The sequence below is a fragment of the Primulina tabacum genome, unplaced genomic scaffold (genome assembly GCF_025594145.1).
Source record: "Primulina tabacum isolate GXHZ01 unplaced genomic scaffold, ASM2559414v2 Contig1052, whole genome shotgun sequence".
In the NCBI taxonomy this organism is placed as follows: domain Eukaryota; kingdom Viridiplantae; phylum Streptophyta; class Magnoliopsida; order Lamiales; family Gesneriaceae; genus Primulina; species Primulina tabacum.
Window position 1 is genome coordinate 14,921 of NW_027460070.1, and position 17,003 is coordinate 31,923.

Sequence of the window (17,003 nt, forward strand, 5' to 3'; positions counted from 1 at the left end):
TTTTCTATTTTCTGGGAATATTTTGCGATTTTTGTTGTCGTGAGGCGGTTTTGTACGAAAGGGTATGACGCAGATTACTCCGGAGAAGGTTAACTCATTAAAAAAAATTATTTCAACTGGTTTATCCATAATTTACGTAAACGATCGCGACACGAAGTCTTCCCAGGGAGGTCGCCCATCCTAGCTCTACCATCGCGCTAGAACGCTTAACTTCATGGTTATGATTGGGCGAGAGCAGTGCCGCGTGTTGTCCATCGTCGCCCGCTCCACACGTACTCGAGGATATAAGAATAAATATCCCACTCAATGTCGGGTGCGATAATACCAGCACTAATGCACCGGATCCCATCAGAACTCCGAAGTTAAGCGTGCTTGGGCGAGAGAAGTACTAGGATGGATGACCCCCTGGAAAGTCCTCGTGATGCACCCATTTTTGTGTTTTTCTATTTTTGATTGATTACTTGTTGACAGACGATTTTCGGCTCAAATATTCTGAATCTCGATCGAGAACAAATAAGACATGTGAAATCAACGTAGCTCGGGCACTGCCGGATTTGGACAAAATTGTAGGTTAATTTTATTTTAACAGGGCAAACGAACGAGACTCATTACTCCGCAATGAGCTGACGAGATTTTAGCCGAATTCCTTCTCTAAGACCCTCTAATTTGCGATTTTCCGTTTCTGTTAAGCTTCCATTTTCTCGAGAAATCCGCTTAGCAAGTTTGAAATTCGATTCCGGTTCCATTTTATCGTATCCCAGACATAATAATAGCTTTACATTCGCTATTTTCTTCTTCTTATTTTTTTTTCTATGTTCTTGGAACATTTTGCGATTTTTGATGTCGTGAGCCGGTTCTGTGCGGAAGGGTATGACGCATATTACTCCGGAGACGGTTAACTCATTAAAAACAATTATTTCGACTGTTTTTGCCATAATTTAAGCAAATAGTCGCGACACGAGGACTTCCCAGGGAGGTCACCCATCCTTGCTCTGCCATCGCGCCAGAACGCTTAACGTCATGGTTATGATTGGGCGAGAGCAGTGCCGCGTGTTGTCCATCGCCGCCCGCTCCACACGTACACAAGGGATATTAAAATATACATCCAACTCAAGGTCGGGTGCGATCATACCAGCACCAATGCAGCGGATCCCATCAGAACTCCGAAGTTAAGCGTGCTTGGGCGAAAGCGCAGTACTAGGATGGGTGACCCCCTGGGATGTCCTCGTGTTGTACACCTTTTCGTGTTTTTCTATTTTTGATTACTTGTTGACAGACGAATTTCGGCTCCAATCATCTGAATCTCTATCGGGACCAGATAAACATTTGAAATCAACGTAGCTCGGGCACTGCCGGATTTGGACAAAATTGTAGGCTAATTTGATTGTAAACGGGCAAACGAACGAGACTCGTTACTTCTCAATGATCTGGTGAGATTTTAGCCGAATTCCTTATCTAAGACCCTCTAATTTGCGATTTTTCGCTTCTGTTAAGCTTCCGTTTCCTCGAGAAAAAATGTTTAGGAAGTTCGAAATTCGATTCAAGTTCCATTTTATCGTATCCCAGGCATAATAATAGCTTTACATTCGCTATTTTCTTCTTCTTATTTTTTTTTCTATTTTCTGGGAACATTTAGTGATTTTTGTTGTCGTGAGCCGGTTCTGTGCGGAAGGGTATGACGCAGATTACTCCCGAGACGGATAACTAATTAAAAACAAAACGCTTAACTTCATGGTTCTGATTGGGCGAGAGCAGTGCCGCGTGTTGTCTATCGCCGCCCGCTACACACGTACTCGAGGGATATAAGAATAAACATCTCACACAATGTCGGGTGCAATCATAACAGCACTAATGCACCGGATCCCATCAGAACTCCGAAGTTAAGCATGCTTGGGAGAGAGGAGAACTAGGATGGGTGACCCCCTGGGAAGTTCTCGTGTTGCACCCATTTTCGTGTTTTCTACTTTTGATTACTTGTTGACAGACGATTTTCGGCTCAAATCATCTGAATCTGGATCGTGACCTGATAAGACATGAGAAATCAACGTAGCTCGGGCACTGCCGGATTTGGACAAAATTGTAGGCTAATTTGATAGTAAACGGGCAAACGACCGAGACACTTTACTACGCAATGAGCTGACGAGATTTTAGCCGAATTCCTTCTCTAAGACCCTCTAATTTGCGATTTACCGCTTCTTTTAAGCTTCCGTTTCCTTGGAAATCCGCTTAGTAAGTTCTAAATTCGATTCCAGTTCCATTTTATCGTATCCCAAGCATAATAATAGCTTTACATTCGCTATTTCTTCTTCTAATTTTTTTCTATTTTGTGGGAACATTTATCGATTTTTGTTGTCGTTAGCCGGTTCTGTGTGGAAGGGTATGACGCAGATTACTCCGGAGACTGTTAACTCATTAAAAACAATTATTTCGACTGTTTTATCCATAATTTACGTAAACGGTCGCGAAACGAGGTCTTCCCAGGGAGGTCACCCATCCTACCTCTGCCATCGCGCCAGAACGCTTAACTTCATGGTTATGATTGGGCGAGAGCAGTGCCGCGTGTTGTCCATCGCCGCCTGCTCCACACGTACTCGAGGGATATAAGAATAAACATCCCACTCAATGTCGGGTGCTATCATACCAGCACTATTGCACTGGATCCCATCATAACTCCGAAGTTAAGCGTGCTTGGGAGAGAGCAGTACTAGGATGGGTGACCACCTAGGAAGTCCTCGTGTTGTACCCCATTTCGTGTTTTTTTATTTTTGATTACTTGTTGACGGACGATATTCTGCTCAAATCATCTGAATATCGATCGGGACCAAATAAGACATGTGAAATCAGCGTAGCTCGGGTAGTGCCTGATTTGGACAAAATTGTAGGCTAATTTTATTGTAAACGGGCAAACGGACGAGACTCATTACTTCGCAAAGTGCTCGCGAGATTTTAGCTAAATTTCTTCTCAAAGACCCTCTAATTTGCGATTTACCGCTTCTGTTAATGTTCCGTTTCCTCGAGAAATCCATTTAGGAAGTTCGAAATTCGATTCCGGATCCATTTTATCGTATCCCATGCATAATAATAGCTTTACATTCGTTATTTCCTTCTTCTTATTTTTTTTTCTATTTTCTAGGAACATTTATCGATTTTTGTTGTCCTGAGCCGGTTCTGTGCAGAAGGGTATGACGCAGATTACTCCGGAGACGGTTAACTAATTAAAAACAATTATTTCCACTGTTTTATCCATAATTTACGTAAACGGTCGCGACACGAGGTCTTCCCAGGGAGGTCACCCATCCTACCTCTGCCATCGCGCCAGAACGCTTAACTTCATGGTTATGATTGGGCGAGAGCATTGCCGCGTGTTGTCCATCGCCGCCCGCTCCACACGTACTCGAGGGATATAAGAATAAACATCCCACTCAATGTCGGGTGCGATAATACCAGCACTAATGCACCGGATCCCATCAGAACTCCGAAGTTATTTGTGCTTGGGCGAGAGCAGTACTAGGATGAGTGACCCCCTGGGAAGTCCTTGTGTTGCACCCCTTTTCGTGTTTTTCTATTTTTGATTATTGGTTGACAGACGATTTTCGGCTCAAATCATCTGAATCTCGATCGGGACCAGATAAGACATGTGAAATCAACCTAGCTCGGGCACTGCCGGATTTGGACAAAATTGTAGCCTAATTTGATTGTACACAGGCAAACGAACGAGACTCATTATCCTGGAGAAATCTGCTTAGGAAGTTCGAAATTCGATTTGGGTTCCATTTTATCGTATCTCAGACATAATAATAGCTGTACATTCGTTATTTCCTTCTTCTTATTTTTTTTTCTATTTTCTGGGAACATTTATCGATTTTTGTTGTCCTGAGCCGGTTCTGTGCAGAAGGGTATGACGCAGATAACTCCGAAGACGGTTAACTAATTAAAAACAATTATTTCGACTGTTTTATCCATAATTTACGTAAACGGTCGCGACACGAGGTCTTCACAGGGAGGTCACCCATCCTAGCTCTGCCATCGCGCCAGAACGCATAACTTCATGGTTATGATTGGGCGAGAGCAGTGCCGCGTGTTGTCCATCGGCGCCCGCTCCACACGTACTCGAGGGATATAAGAAAAAACATCCCACTCAATGTTGGGTGCGATCATACCAGCACTAGCACCGGATCCAATCTGAACTCCGAAGTCAAGCATGCTTGGGCGAGAGCAGTACTAGGATGGGTGACCCCCTGGGAACTCCTCGTGTTGCACCCCTTTTCGTGTTTTTCTATTTTTTATTACTTGTAGACAGACGATTTTCGGCTAAAATCATCTCAATCTCGATCGGGACCAGATAACACATGTGAAATGAAAGTAGCTCGGGCACTGCCGGATTTGGACAAAATTGTAGGCTAATTTGATTGTAAACGGGCAAACGGACGAGACTCATTACTACGCAATGAGATGACGAGAATTTTAGCCGAATTTCTTCTCTAAGACCCTCTAATTTGCGATTTACCGCTTCTGTTAAGCTTTCGTTTTCTCGAGAAATCCGCTTAGGAAGTCTAAATTCGATTCCGGTTCCATTTTATCGTATCCCAGACATAATAATAGCTTTACATTCGTTATTTCTTTCTTCTTATTTTTTTTTCTATTTTCTGGGAACATTTATCGATTTTTGTTGTCGTTAGCCAGTTCTGTGCGGAGGGGTATGACGCAGATTACTCCGGAGACGGTTAACTCATTAAAAACAATTATTTCGACTGTTTTGTCCATAATTTACGTAAACGGTCGCGACACGAGGTCTTCCCAGGGAGGTCACCCATCCTACCTCTGCCATCGCGCCAGAACGCTTAACTTCATGGTTATGATTGGGCGAGAGCAGTGCCGCGTGTTGTCCATCGCCGCCCGCTCCACACGTACTCGAGGGATATAAGAAAAAACATCCCACTCAATGTCGGGTGCGATCATACAGGCACTAATGCACCGGATCCCATCAGAACTCCGAAGTTAAGCGTGCTTGGGCGAGAACAGTACTAGGATGGGTGACCCCATGGAAAGTTTTCGTGTTGCAACCCTTTTCGTGTTTTTATATTTTTGATTACTTGTTGACAGACGATTTTCGGCTCAAATCATCAGAATCTCGATCGGGACCAGATAAGACATGTGAAATGAAAGTAGCTCGGGCAATGCCGGATTTGGACAAAATTGTAGGCTAATTTGATTGTAAACGGGCAAGCGGACGAGACTCATTATTACGCAATGAGCTGACGAGATTTTAGCCGAATTCCTTCTCTAAGACCCTCTAATTTGCGATTTAACGCTTCTGTTAAGCTTTCGTTTCGTCATGAAATCCGCTTAGGAAGTTTGAAATTCGATTTCGGTTCCATTTTATCGTATCCCAGGCATAATAATAGCTTTAAATTCGTTATTTCCTTCTTCTTATTTTTTTTTATATTTTCTGGGAATATTTATCGATTTTTGTTGTCGTTAGCCGGTTCTGTGCAGAAGGGTATGACACAGATTACTCCAGAGACGGTTAACACATTAAAAACAATTATTTCGACTGTTTTATCCATAATTTACGTAACCGGTCGCGACACGAGGTCTTCCAAGGGAGGTCACCCATCCTAGCTCTGCCATCGCGCTAGAACGCTTAACTTCATGGTTATGATTGGGCGAGAGCAGTGCCGCGTGTTGTCCATCGCCGCCCGCTCCACACGTACTCGAGGGATATAAGAATAAACATCCCACTCAATGTCGGGTGCGATCATACCAGCACTAATGCACCGGATCCCATCAGAACTCCGAAGTTAAGCGTGCTTGGGCGAGAGCAGTACTAGGATGTGTGACCGACCCCCTGGGAAGTCCTCGTGTTGCACCTCTTTTCGTGTTTTTCTATTTTTGATTACTTGTTGACAGACGATTTTCGGCTCAAATCATCTGAATCTCGATCGGGACCAGATAAGACATGTGAAATGAAAGTAGCTCGGGCACTGCCGGATTTGGACAAAATTGTAGGCTAATTTGATTGTATACGGGCAAACGGACGAGACTTATTACTACGCAATGAGCTGACGAGATTTTAGCCGAATTCCTTCTCTAAGACCCTTTAATTTGCGATTTACAGCTTCTGTTAAGCTTTCGTTTCCTCGAGAAATCCGCTTAGGAAGTTCGAAATTCGATTCCTGTTCCATTTTATCGTATCCCAGGCATAATAATAGCTTTACATTCGTTATTTCCTTCTTCTTATTTTTTTTTTGTTTTCTGGGAACATTTATCGATTTTTGTTGTCCTGAGCCGGTTCTGTGCGGAAGGGTATGACGCAGATTACTCCGGAGACGGTTAACTCATTAAAAACAATTATTTCGACTGTTTTATCCATAATTTCCGTAAACGGTCGCGACACGAGGTCTTCCCAGGGAGATCACTCATCCTAGCTCCGCCATCGCGCCAGAACGCTTAACTTCATGGTTATGATTGGGCGAGAGCAGTGCCACGTGTTGTCCATCGCCGCCCGCCCCACACGTACTCGAGGGATATAAGAATAAACATCCCACTCAATGTCGGGTGCGATCATACCAGCACTAATGCACCGCATCCCATCAGAACTCCGAAGTTAAGCGTGCTTGTGCGAGAGCAGTACTAGGATGGGTGACCCCTGGGATTCCCAGTCCTCGTGTTGCACCCCTTTTCGTGTTTTTCTATTTTTGATTACTTGTTGACAGACGATTTTCGGCTCAAATCATCTGAATCTCGATCGGGACTAGATAAGACGTGTGAAATGAAAGTAGCTCGGGCACTGCCGGATTTGGACAAAATTGTAGGCTAATTTGATTGTAAACGGGCAAACGGACGAGACTCATTACTACGCAATGAGCTGACGAGATTTTAGCCGAATTCCTTCTCTAAGACCCTCTAATTTGCGATTTACCGCTTCTGTTAAGCTTTCGTTTCCTCGAGAAATCCGCTTAGGAAGTTCGAAATTCGATTCCGGTTCCATTTTATCGTATCCCAGGCATAATAATAGCTTCACATTTGTTATTTCCTTCTTCTAATTTTTTTCTATTTTATGGGAACATTAATCGATTTTTGTTGTCGTGAGCCGGTTCTGTGCGGAAGGGTATGACGCAGATTACTCCGGAGATGGTTAACTCATTAAAAACAATTATTTCGACTGTTTTAATCATAATTTACGTAAACGGTCGTGACACGAGGTCTTCCCAGGGAGGTCACCCATCCTAACTCTGCCATCGCGTCAGAACGCTTAACTTCATGGTTATGATTGGGCGAGAGCAGTGCCGCGTGTTGTCCATCGCCGCCCGCTCCACACGTCTTCGAGGGATATAAGAATAAACTTCCCACTCAATGTCGGGTGCGATCATACCAGCACTAATGCACCGGATCCCATCAGAACTCCGAAGTTAAGCGTGCTTGGGCGAGAGCAGTACTAGGATGTGTGACTGACCCCCTAGGGAAGTCCTCGTGTTGCACCTCTTTCGTGTTTTTCTATTTTTGATTACTTGTTGACAGACGATTTTCGGCTCAAATCATCTGAATCTCGATCGAGACTAGATAGGACATGTGAAATGAAAGTAGCTCGGGCACTGCCGGATTTGGACAAAATTGTAGGCTAATTTGATTGTAAACGGGCAAACGGACGAGACTCATTCTGTGCAATGAGCTGACGAGATTTTAGCCGAATTCCTTCTCTAAGACCCTCTAATTTGCGATTTACTGCTTCTGTTAAGCTTTCGTTTCCTCGATAAATCCGCTTAGGAAGTTCGAAATTTGATTCCGGTTATATTTTATCATATCCCAGGCATAATAATAGCTTTACATTCGCTAATTCCTTCTTCTTATTTTCTTCTTATTTTCTGGGAACATTTAGCGATTTTTGTTGTCGTGAGCCGGTTCTGTGCGGAAAGGGTATGACGCAGATTACTCCGGAGACGGTTAACTCATTAAAAACAATTATTTCGACTGTTTTATACATAATTTACATATTATTTCGACTGTATTATTCATAATTTACGTAAACGGTCGCGACACGAGGTCCTCTCAGGGAGGTCACCCATCCTAGCTCTACCATCGCGCTAGAACGCTTAACTTCATTGTTATGATTGGGCGAGAGCAGTGCCGCAAGTTGTCCATCGCCGCCCGCTCCACACATACTCGAGGGATATAAAAATAAACATCCCACTCAATGTCGGGTGCGATCATACTAGCTCTAATGCACCGGATCCCATCAGAACTCCGAAGTTAAGCGTACTAGGTGGGTGACCCCCTGGGAAGTCCTCGTGGTTGCACATTTTTTAGTGTTTTTCTATTTTTGATTACTTGTTGACAGACGATTTTCGGCTCAAATCATCTGAATCTCGATCGGGACCAGATAAGACATGTGAAATGAAAGTAGCTCGGGCACTGCCGGATTTGGACAAAATTGTAGGTTAATTTGATTGTAAACGGGCAAACGGACGAGACTCATTACTACGCAATGAGCTGACGAGATTTTAGACGAAATCCTTCTCTAAGACCCTCTAATTTGCCATTTACCGCTTTTGCTAAGCTTTCGTTTCCTCGAGAAATCCGCTTAGGAAGTTCGAAATTCGATTTCGGTTCCATTTTGTCGTATCTCAGGCATAATAACAGCTTTGCATTCTTTATTTCCTTCTTCTTATTTTTTTTTCTATTTTCTGGGAACATTTATTGAATTTTGTTGTCGTGAGCCGGTTCTGTGCAGAAGGGTATGACGCAGATTACTCCGGAGACAGTTAACTCATTAAAAACAATTATTTCGACTGTTTTATCCATAATTTACGTAAACGGTCGCGACACGAGGTCTTCCCAAGGTGGTCACCCATCCTTGCTCTGCCATCGCGCCAGAACGCTTAACTTCATGGTTATGATTGGGCGAGAGCAGTGCCGCGTGTTGTCCATCGCCTCCCGCTCCACACGTAATCGAGGGATATAAGAATAAACATCCCACTCAATGTCGGGTGCGATCATAACAGCACTAATGCACCGCATCCCATCAAAACTCCGAAGTTAAGCGTGGTTGTGCGAGAGCAGTACTAGGATGGGTGACCCCCTGGGATTCCCAGTCCTCGTGTTGCACCCCTTTTCGTGTTTTTCTATTTTTGATTACTTGTTGACAGACGATTTTCGGCTCAAATCATCTGAATCTCGATCGGGACCAGATAAGACATGTGAAATGAAAGTAGCTCAGGCACTGCCGGATTTGGACAAAATTGTAGGCTAATTTGATTGTAAACGGGGAAACGGACGAGATTCATTACTACGCAATGAGCTGACGAGATTTTAGCCGAATTCCTTCTCTAAGACCCTCGGATTTGCGATTTACCGCTTCTGTTAAGCTTTCGTTTCCTCGAGAAATCCCCTTAGGAAGCTCGAAATTCGATTCCGGTTCCATTTTATCGTATCCCAGGCATAATAATAGCTTTACATTCGTTATTTTCTTCTTCTTATTTTTTTTCTATTTTCTGGGAACCATTATCGATTTTTGTTGTCGTGAGCCGGTTCTGTGCGAAAGGGTATGACGCAGATTACCCCGGAGACGGTTAACTCATTAAAAACAATTATTTCGACTGAAATCAACATAGCTCGGGCACTGCCGGATTTGGACAAAATTGTAGGCTAATTTGATTGTAAACGGGCAAAAAAACGAGACTCGTTACTCCGCAATGAGCTGGTGAGATTTTAGCCGAATTCCTTCTCTAAGACCCTCTAATTTTCGATTTTCCGCTTCTGTTAAGCTTTCGTTTCCTCGAGAAATCCATTTAGGAAGTTCGAAATTCGATTCCCATTCCATTTTATCGTATCCCAGACATAATAATTGCTTTACATTCGCTATTCCCTTCTTCTTATTTTTTTTTCTATTTTCTGGGTATATTTATCGATTTTTGTTGTCGTGAGCCGGTTCTGTGCGGAAGTGTATGACGCAGATTACTCCAGAGACGGATAACTCATTAAAAACAATTATTTCGACTGTTTTATCCATAATTTACGTAAACAGTCGCACCACGAGGTCTTCCTAGAGAGGACACCTATCCTAGCTCTGCCATCGCGCCAGAACGCTTAACTTCATGGTTATGATTGGGCGAGAGCAGTGCCGCGTGTTGTCCATCGCCGCTCGCTCCACACGTACTCGAGGGATATAAGAAGAAACATCCCACTCAATGTCGGGTGTGATCATGCCAGCACTAATGCACCGGATCCCATCAGAACTCTGAAGTTAAGCGTGCTTGCGCGAGAGCAGTAGTAGGGAGGGTGACCCCCTGGGAAGTCCTCGTGTTGCACCCTTTTTCGTGTTTTTCTATTTTTCATTACTTGTTGACAGACGATTTTCGGCTCAAATCATCATAATCTCGATCGGGACCGGATAAGACATGTGAAATGAAAGTAGCTCGGGCACTGCCGGATTTGGACAAAATTGTAGGCTAATTTGATTGTAAACGGGCAAACGGACGAGACTCATTACTATGCAATGAGCTGACGAGATTTAGCCGAATTCCTTCTCTAAGACCCTCTAATTTGCGATTTACCGCTTCTGTTAAGCTTTCGTTTCCTCGAAAAATCCGCTTAGGAAGTTCGAAATTCGATTCCGGTTCCATTTTATCATATCCCAGGCATAATAATAGCTTTACATTCGCTATTTTCCTTCTTCTTATTTTTTTTCTTATTTTCTGGGAACATTTAGCGATTTTTGTTGTCGTGAGCCGGTTCTGTGCGGAAGGGTATGACGCAGATTACTCCGGAGACTGTTAACTCATTTAAAACAATTATTTCGACTGTTTTTGCCATAATTTACGTAAACGGTCGCGACACGAGGACTTCCCAGGGAGGTCACCCATCCTAGCTCTGCCATCGCGCCAGAACGCTTAACTTCATGGTTATGATTGGGCGAGAGCAGTGCCGCGTGTTGTCCATCGCCGCCCGCTCCACACGTACTCGAGGGATATAAGAATAAACATATCACTCAATGTCTGGGTGCGATCATACCAGCACTAATGCACCGGATCCCATCAGAACTCCGAAGTTAAGCGTGCTTGGGCGAGAGCAATACTAGGATGGGTGACCCTTTGGGAAGTCTTCGTGTTGCACCCCTTTTCATGTTTTTCTATTTTTTATTACTTGTTGACAGACGATTTTTGGTTCAAATCATCTGAATCTCGATCGGGACCAGATAAGACATGTGAAATCAACGTAGCTCGGGCACTGCTAGATTTGGACAAAATTATAGGCTAATTTGAGTGTAAACGGGCAAACGGACGAGAATTATTACTCCGCAAAGAGCTGGCGATATTTTAGCTAAATTCCTTCTCTAAGACCCTCTAATTTACGATTTACCGCTTCTGTTAAGCTTCCATTTCCTCGAGAAATCGGCTTTAGAAGTTAGAAATTCGATTCCGGTTCCATTTTATCGTATCTCAGGCATAATAATAGCTTTACATTCGCTATTACCTTCTTCTTATTTTTTTTTCTATTTTCTGGGAATATTTTGCGATTTTTGTTGTCGTGAGGCGGTTTTGTGCGAAAGGGTATGACGCAGATTACTCCGGAGAAGGTTAACTCATTAAAAACAATTATTTCAACTGTTTTATCCATAATTTACGTAAACGATCGCGACACGAAGTCTTCCCAGGGAGGTCGCCCATCCTAGCTCTACCATCGCGCTAGAACGCTTAACTTCATGGTTATGATTGTGCGAGAGCAGTGCCGCGTGTTGTCCATCGTCGCCCGCTCCACACGTACTCGAGGATATAAGAATAAACATCCCACTCAATGTCGGGTGCGATAATACCAGCACTAATGCACCGGATCCCATCAGAACTCCGAAGTTAAGCGTGCTTGGGCGAGAGAAGTACTAGGATGGATGACCCCCTGGAAAGTCCTCGTGTTGCACCCATTTTTGTGTTTTTCTATTTTTGATTGATTACTTGTTGACAGACGATTTTCGGCTCAAATATTCTGAATCTCGATCGGGAACAAATAAGACATGTGAAATCAACGTAGCTCGGGCACTGCCGGATTTGGACAAAATTGTAGGTTAATTTTATTGTAACAGGGCAAACGAACGAGACTCATTACTCCGCAATGAGCTGACGAGATTTTAGCCGAATTCCTTCTCTAAGACCCTCTAATTTGCGATTTTCCGTTTCTGTTAAGCTCCATTTCCTCGAGAAATCCGCTTAGCAAGTTCGAAATTCGATTCCGGTTCATTTTATCGTATCCCAGGCATAATAATAGCTTTACATTCGCTATTTTCTTCTTCTTATTTTTTTTCTATGTTTTGGGAACATTTTGCGATTTTTGATGTCGTGAGCCGGTTCTGTGCGGAAGGGTATGACGCAGATTACTCCGGAGACGGTTAACTCATTGAAAACAATTATTTCGACTGTTTTGCCATAATTTAACCAAATAGTCGCGACACGAGGACTTTCCAGGGAGGTCACCCATCCTTGCTCTGCCATCGCGCCAGAACGCTTAACGTCATGGTTATGATTGGGCGACAGCAGTGCCGCGTGTTGTCCATCGCCGCCCGCTCCACACGTACACGAGGGATATTAAAATATACATCCAATCAAGGTCGGGTGCGATCATACCAGCACCAATGCACCGGATCCCATCAGAACTCCGAAGTTAAGCGTGCTTGGGCGAAAGCGCAGTACTAGGATGGGTGACCCCCTGGGATGTCCTCGTGTTGTACACCTTTTCGTGTTTTTCTATTTTTGATTACTTGTTGACAGACGATTTTGGCTCCAATCATCTGAATCTCGATCGGGACCAGATAAAACATTTGAAATCAACGTAGCTCGGGCACTGCCGGATTTGGACAAAATTGTAGGCTAATTTGATTGTAAACGGGCAAACGAACGAGACTCGTTACTTCTCAATGATCTGGTGAGATTTTAGCCGAATTCCTTATCTAAGACCCTCTAATTTGCGATTTTTTCGCTTCTGTTAAGCTTCCGTTTCCTCGAGAAAAAATGTTTAGGAAGTTCGAAATTCGATTCAAGTTCCATTTTATCGTATCCCCAGGCATAATAATAGCTTTACAATTCGCTATTTTCTTCTTCTTATTTTTTTTTTCTATTTTTCTGGGAACATTTAGTGATTTTTGTTGTCGTGAGCCGGTTCTGTGCGGAAGGGTTATGACGCAGATTACTCCCGAGACGGATAACAAATTAAAAACAAAACGCTTAACTTCATGGTTCTGATTGGGCGAGAGCAGTGGCCGCGTGTTGTCTATCGCCACCCGCTCACACGTACTCGAGGGATATAAGAATAAACATCCCACACAATGTCGGAATGCAATCATAACAGCACTAATGCACCGGATCCCATCAGAACTCCGAAGTTAAGCATGCTTGGGAGAAGGAGCAGTACTAGGATGGGTGACCCCTGGGAAGTTCTCGTGTTGCAACCCATTTTTCGTGTTTTCTACTTTTGATTACTTGTTGACAGACGATTTTCGGCTCAAATCATCTGAATCTGGATCGTGACCTGATAATACATGAGAAATCACAGTAGCTCGGGCACTGCCGGATTTAGACAAAAATTGTAGGCTAATTTGATAGTAAACGGGCAAACAACCGAGACACTTTACTACGCAATGAGCTGACGAGATTTAGCCGAATTCCTTCTCTAAGACCCTCTATTTGCGATTATACCGCTTCTTTTAAGCTTCCGTTTCCTTGGAAATCCGCTTAGTAGTTCGAATTCGATTCCGGTTCCATTTTATCGTATCCCAAGCATATAATAGCTTTACATTCGCTATTTCTTTTTCTAATTTTTTTCTATTTTGTGGGAACATTTATCGATTTTTGTTGTCGTTAGCCGGTTCTGTGTGGCAGGGTAGGCGCAGATTACTCCGGAGATGTTAACTCATTAAAAACAATTATTTCAACTGTTTTATCCATAATTTACGTAAACGGTCGCGAAACGAGGTCTTCCCAGGGAGGTCACCCATCCTACCTCTGCCATCGCGCCAGAACGTTTAACTTCATGGTTATGATTGGGCAAGAGCAGTGCCGCGTGTTGTCCATCGCCGCCTGCTCCACACGTACTCGAGGGATATAAGAATAAACATCCCACTCAATGTCGGGTGCTATCATACCAGCACTATTGCACTGGATCCATCATAACTCCGAAGTTAAGCGTGCTTGGGAGAGAGCAGTATAGGATGGGTGACCCCCTAGGAAGTCCTCGTGTTGTACCCCATTTCGTGTTTTTCTATTTTTGATTATTGTTGACGGACGATTTTCTGCTCAAATCATCTGAATTCGATCGGGACCAAATAAGACATGTGAAATCAGCGTAGCTCGGGTAGTGCCTGATTTGGACAAAATTGTAGGCTAATTTTATGTAAATGGGCAAACGGAGGAGACTCATTACTTCGCAAAGTGCTCGCGAGATTTTAGCTAAATTTCTTCTCTAAGACCCTCTAATTTGCGATTTACCGCTTCTGTTAATGTTCCGTTTCCTCGAGAAATCCATTTAGGAAGTTCGAAATTCGATTTGGATCCATTTTATCGTATCCCGGGAATAATAATAGCTTTACATTCTTGGAAGTCCTCGTGTTGCCCTTTTCGTGATTTTCTATTTGATTACTTGTTGACAGACGATTTTCGGTTCAAATCATCTGAATCTCGATCGGGACCAGATAAGACATGTGAAATGAAAGTAGCTCGGGCACTGCCGGATTTGGACAAAATTGTAGGCTAATTTGATTGTAAACGGGCAAACAGACGAGACTCTACTACGCAATGAGCTGACGAGATTTTAGCCGAATTTCTTCTCTAAGACCCTCTAATTTGCGATTTACCGCTTCTGTTTAGCTTTCGTTTGCTCGAGAAATCCGCCTAGGAAGTTCGAAATTCGATTCCGGTTCCATTTTATCGTATCCAGGCATAATAATAGCTTTACATTGTTATTTTCTTCTTCTTATTTTTTTTTATTTTCTAGGAACATTATCGATTTTTGTTGTCGTGAGCCGGTTCTGTGCGGAAGGGTATGACGCAGATTACTCCGGAGACGGTTAACTCATTAAAAAACAATTATTTCGACTGTTTTATCCATAATTTACTTAACGGTCGCGACACGAGGTCTTTCCCAGGGAGGTACCCATCCTTACTCTGCCATCGCGCCAGAACGCTTAACTTCTTGTTATGATTGGGGGCGAGAGCAGAGTGCGCGTGTTGTCCATCGCCGCCCGCCACACGTCTCGAGGGGATAAGAATAAACATCCGACTCAATGTCGGGTGCGATCATACCAGCACTAATGCACCGGATCCCATTCAGAATTCCGAAGTAGTTAGCGTGCTTGGGCGAGAGCAATACTAGGATGGGTGACCCCCTGTGAAGTCCTCGTGTTGCACCTTTTCGTGTTTTTCTTTTTTTGATTACTTTGTGACAGACGATTTTCGGGTCAAAATCATCTGAATCTCGATCGTGACCAGATAAGACATGTGAAATCAACGTAGCTCGGCACTGCCGGATTTGGACAAAATTGTAGGCTAATTTGATTGTAAACGGGAAACGGACGAGGCTCATTACTACGCAATGGCTGCGACGATTTTAGCCGAATTCCTTCTCTAAGACCCTTAATTGCGATTTACCTTTCTTTTAGCTTTCGTTTTTCCTCGAGAAATCCGCTTAGAAAGTTCGAAATTCGATTCTGTTCCATTTTATCGTATCCCAAGAATAATATAGCTAATTCGTTATTTCATTCTTCTTATTTTTTTTTATTTTCGAGGAACATTTATCGATTTTGTTGTCATCAGCCAGTTCTGTGCGGAAGGGTATGACGCAGATACTCCGGAGACGGTTAACTTATTAAAAACAATATTTAGACTGTTTTATCTATACGTACGTAACGGTCGCATACGAGGTCTCACAGGAGGTCACCCATCCTACCTCTGCCATCGAGCCAGAACGCTTAACTTCATGGTTATGATTGGGCGAGAGCAGTGCCGGTGTTGTCATCGTTCGCCGCTCCACACTTACTCGAGGATATAAGAATAAACATCCCACTCAATGTCGTGTGCGATCATACCAGCACTAATGCACCGGATTCCATCTGAACTCCGAAGTTAAGCGTGCTTGGGCGGGGAGAGCGCAGTACTAGGGGTGACCCCCAGGGAAGTCTTCGTGTTGCACTTTTTTTCGTGTTTTTCTATTTTGATTACTTGTTGACAGACGATTTTCGGCTCAATCACTGAATCTCGATCGGGACCAGATAAAATATGTGAAATGAAAGTAGCTCGGGCACTGCCGGATTTGGACAAAATTGTAGGCTAATGTGATTGTAAACGGGCAAACGGACGGACTCTTCCTACGCAATGAGCTGACGAGATTTTAGCCGAATCTTCTCTAAGACCCTCTAATTGCGATTACGCTTCTGTTTCAGCTTTCGTTTCCTCGAGAAATCCACCTAGGTAGTTCGAAATTCGATTCCGGTTCTATTTTATCGTATCTCAGCATAAATAGCTTTAAACATTTTATTCCTTCTTCTTATTTTTTTTCATTTTCTGGGAACTTTATCGATTTTGTTGTCGTGGCCGGTTCTGTGCAGAAGGGTATGACGCAGATTACCCGGAGACGGTTAACTCATTAAAAACAATTATTTCGAGTTTATCCATAATTTACATAAACGGTCGCGACACGAGGTCTTCCAGGGAGGTCACCCATCCTAGCTCTGCCATCGGCCAGAACGCTTAACTTCATGGTTTCTGATTGGACGAAACAGTGCCACGTGTTGTCCATCGCCGCCCGCTCCACACGTCTTCGGGATATAAGAATAAAACATCCCACTTAATGTCGGGTGCGATCATACCAGCACTAATGCACCGGATCCATCAGAACTTCGAAGTTAAGCGTGCTGGGCGAAAGCGCAGTACTAGGATGGGTGACCCCCTGGGAAGTCCTCGTGTTTCACCCTTTTCGTGTTTTTTCTATTTTTGATTACTTGTTGACAGACGATTTTCGGCTCA

General features: G+C 43.5%; 12 non-coding genes and 8 pseudogenes across 12 annotated transcripts; all 20 read left to right on the forward strand.

The window, feature by feature from the left end:
- The first annotated feature begins 311 nt into the window (after positions 1-311).
- LOC142535477 (5S ribosomal RNA) lies at positions 312-430 on the forward strand. The gene has a single exon (XR_012817559.1). It is a non-coding gene; the product is annotated as a 5S ribosomal RNA (ribosomal RNA).
- Positions 431-1,118: 688 nt separating this feature from the next.
- On the forward strand, positions 1,119-1,239 carry LOC142535494 (5S ribosomal RNA; annotated as a pseudogene).
- A 590-nt stretch (positions 1,240-1,829) lies between these two features.
- Positions 1,830-1,948, forward strand: LOC142535492 (5S ribosomal RNA). Its single transcript, XR_012817573.1, has one exon. It is a non-coding gene; the product is annotated as a 5S ribosomal RNA (ribosomal RNA).
- Positions 1,949-2,627: 679 nt separating this feature from the next.
- On the forward strand, positions 2,628-2,746 carry LOC142535493 (5S ribosomal RNA). Its single transcript, XR_012817574.1, has one exon. It is a non-coding gene; the product is annotated as a 5S ribosomal RNA (ribosomal RNA).
- A 684-nt stretch (positions 2,747-3,430) lies between these two features.
- On the forward strand, positions 3,431-3,549 carry LOC142535484 (5S ribosomal RNA). The gene has a single exon (XR_012817565.1). It is a non-coding gene; the product is annotated as a 5S ribosomal RNA (ribosomal RNA).
- Positions 3,550-4,146: 597 nt separating this feature from the next.
- LOC142535486 (5S ribosomal RNA) lies at positions 4,147-4,263 on the forward strand. Its single transcript, XR_012817567.1, has one exon. It is a non-coding gene; the product is annotated as a 5S ribosomal RNA (ribosomal RNA).
- A 684-nt stretch (positions 4,264-4,947) lies between these two features.
- On the forward strand, positions 4,948-5,066 carry LOC142535480 (5S ribosomal RNA). The gene has a single exon (XR_012817562.1). It is a non-coding gene; the product is annotated as a 5S ribosomal RNA (ribosomal RNA).
- A 684-nt stretch (positions 5,067-5,750) lies between these two features.
- On the forward strand, positions 5,751-5,873 carry LOC142535482 (5S ribosomal RNA). Its single transcript, XR_012817563.1, has one exon. It is a non-coding gene; the product is annotated as a 5S ribosomal RNA (ribosomal RNA).
- Positions 5,874-6,556: 683 nt separating this feature from the next.
- On the forward strand, positions 6,557-6,679 carry LOC142535498 (5S ribosomal RNA; annotated as a pseudogene).
- A 682-nt stretch (positions 6,680-7,361) lies between these two features.
- Positions 7,362-7,485, forward strand: LOC142535489 (5S ribosomal RNA). The gene has a single exon (XR_012817570.1). It is a non-coding gene; the product is annotated as a 5S ribosomal RNA (ribosomal RNA).
- A 1,500-nt stretch (positions 7,486-8,985) lies between these two features.
- Positions 8,986-9,109, forward strand: LOC142535501 (5S ribosomal RNA; annotated as a pseudogene).
- Positions 9,110-10,192: 1,083 nt separating this feature from the next.
- Positions 10,193-10,311, forward strand: LOC142535488 (5S ribosomal RNA). The gene has a single exon (XR_012817569.1). It is a non-coding gene; the product is annotated as a 5S ribosomal RNA (ribosomal RNA).
- A 685-nt stretch (positions 10,312-10,996) lies between these two features.
- Positions 10,997-11,115, forward strand: LOC142535508 (5S ribosomal RNA). The gene has a single exon (XR_012817576.1). It is a non-coding gene; the product is annotated as a 5S ribosomal RNA (ribosomal RNA).
- Positions 11,116-11,798: 683 nt separating this feature from the next.
- On the forward strand, positions 11,799-11,917 carry LOC142535512 (5S ribosomal RNA). Its single transcript, XR_012817577.1, has one exon. It is a non-coding gene; the product is annotated as a 5S ribosomal RNA (ribosomal RNA).
- A 683-nt stretch (positions 11,918-12,600) lies between these two features.
- LOC142535491 (5S ribosomal RNA) lies at positions 12,601-12,721 on the forward strand. The gene has a single exon (XR_012817572.1). It is a non-coding gene; the product is annotated as a 5S ribosomal RNA (ribosomal RNA).
- A 597-nt stretch (positions 12,722-13,318) lies between these two features.
- LOC142535503 (5S ribosomal RNA) lies at positions 13,319-13,438 on the forward strand (annotated as a pseudogene).
- Positions 13,439-14,114: 676 nt separating this feature from the next.
- LOC142535509 (5S ribosomal RNA) lies at positions 14,115-14,231 on the forward strand (annotated as a pseudogene).
- A 1,039-nt stretch (positions 14,232-15,270) lies between these two features.
- Positions 15,271-15,392, forward strand: LOC142535499 (5S ribosomal RNA; annotated as a pseudogene).
- Positions 15,393-16,052: 660 nt separating this feature from the next.
- LOC142535504 (5S ribosomal RNA) lies at positions 16,053-16,173 on the forward strand (annotated as a pseudogene).
- Positions 16,174-16,832: 659 nt separating this feature from the next.
- LOC142535505 (5S ribosomal RNA) lies at positions 16,833-16,951 on the forward strand (annotated as a pseudogene).
- Positions 16,952-17,003: the final 52 nt, after the last annotated feature.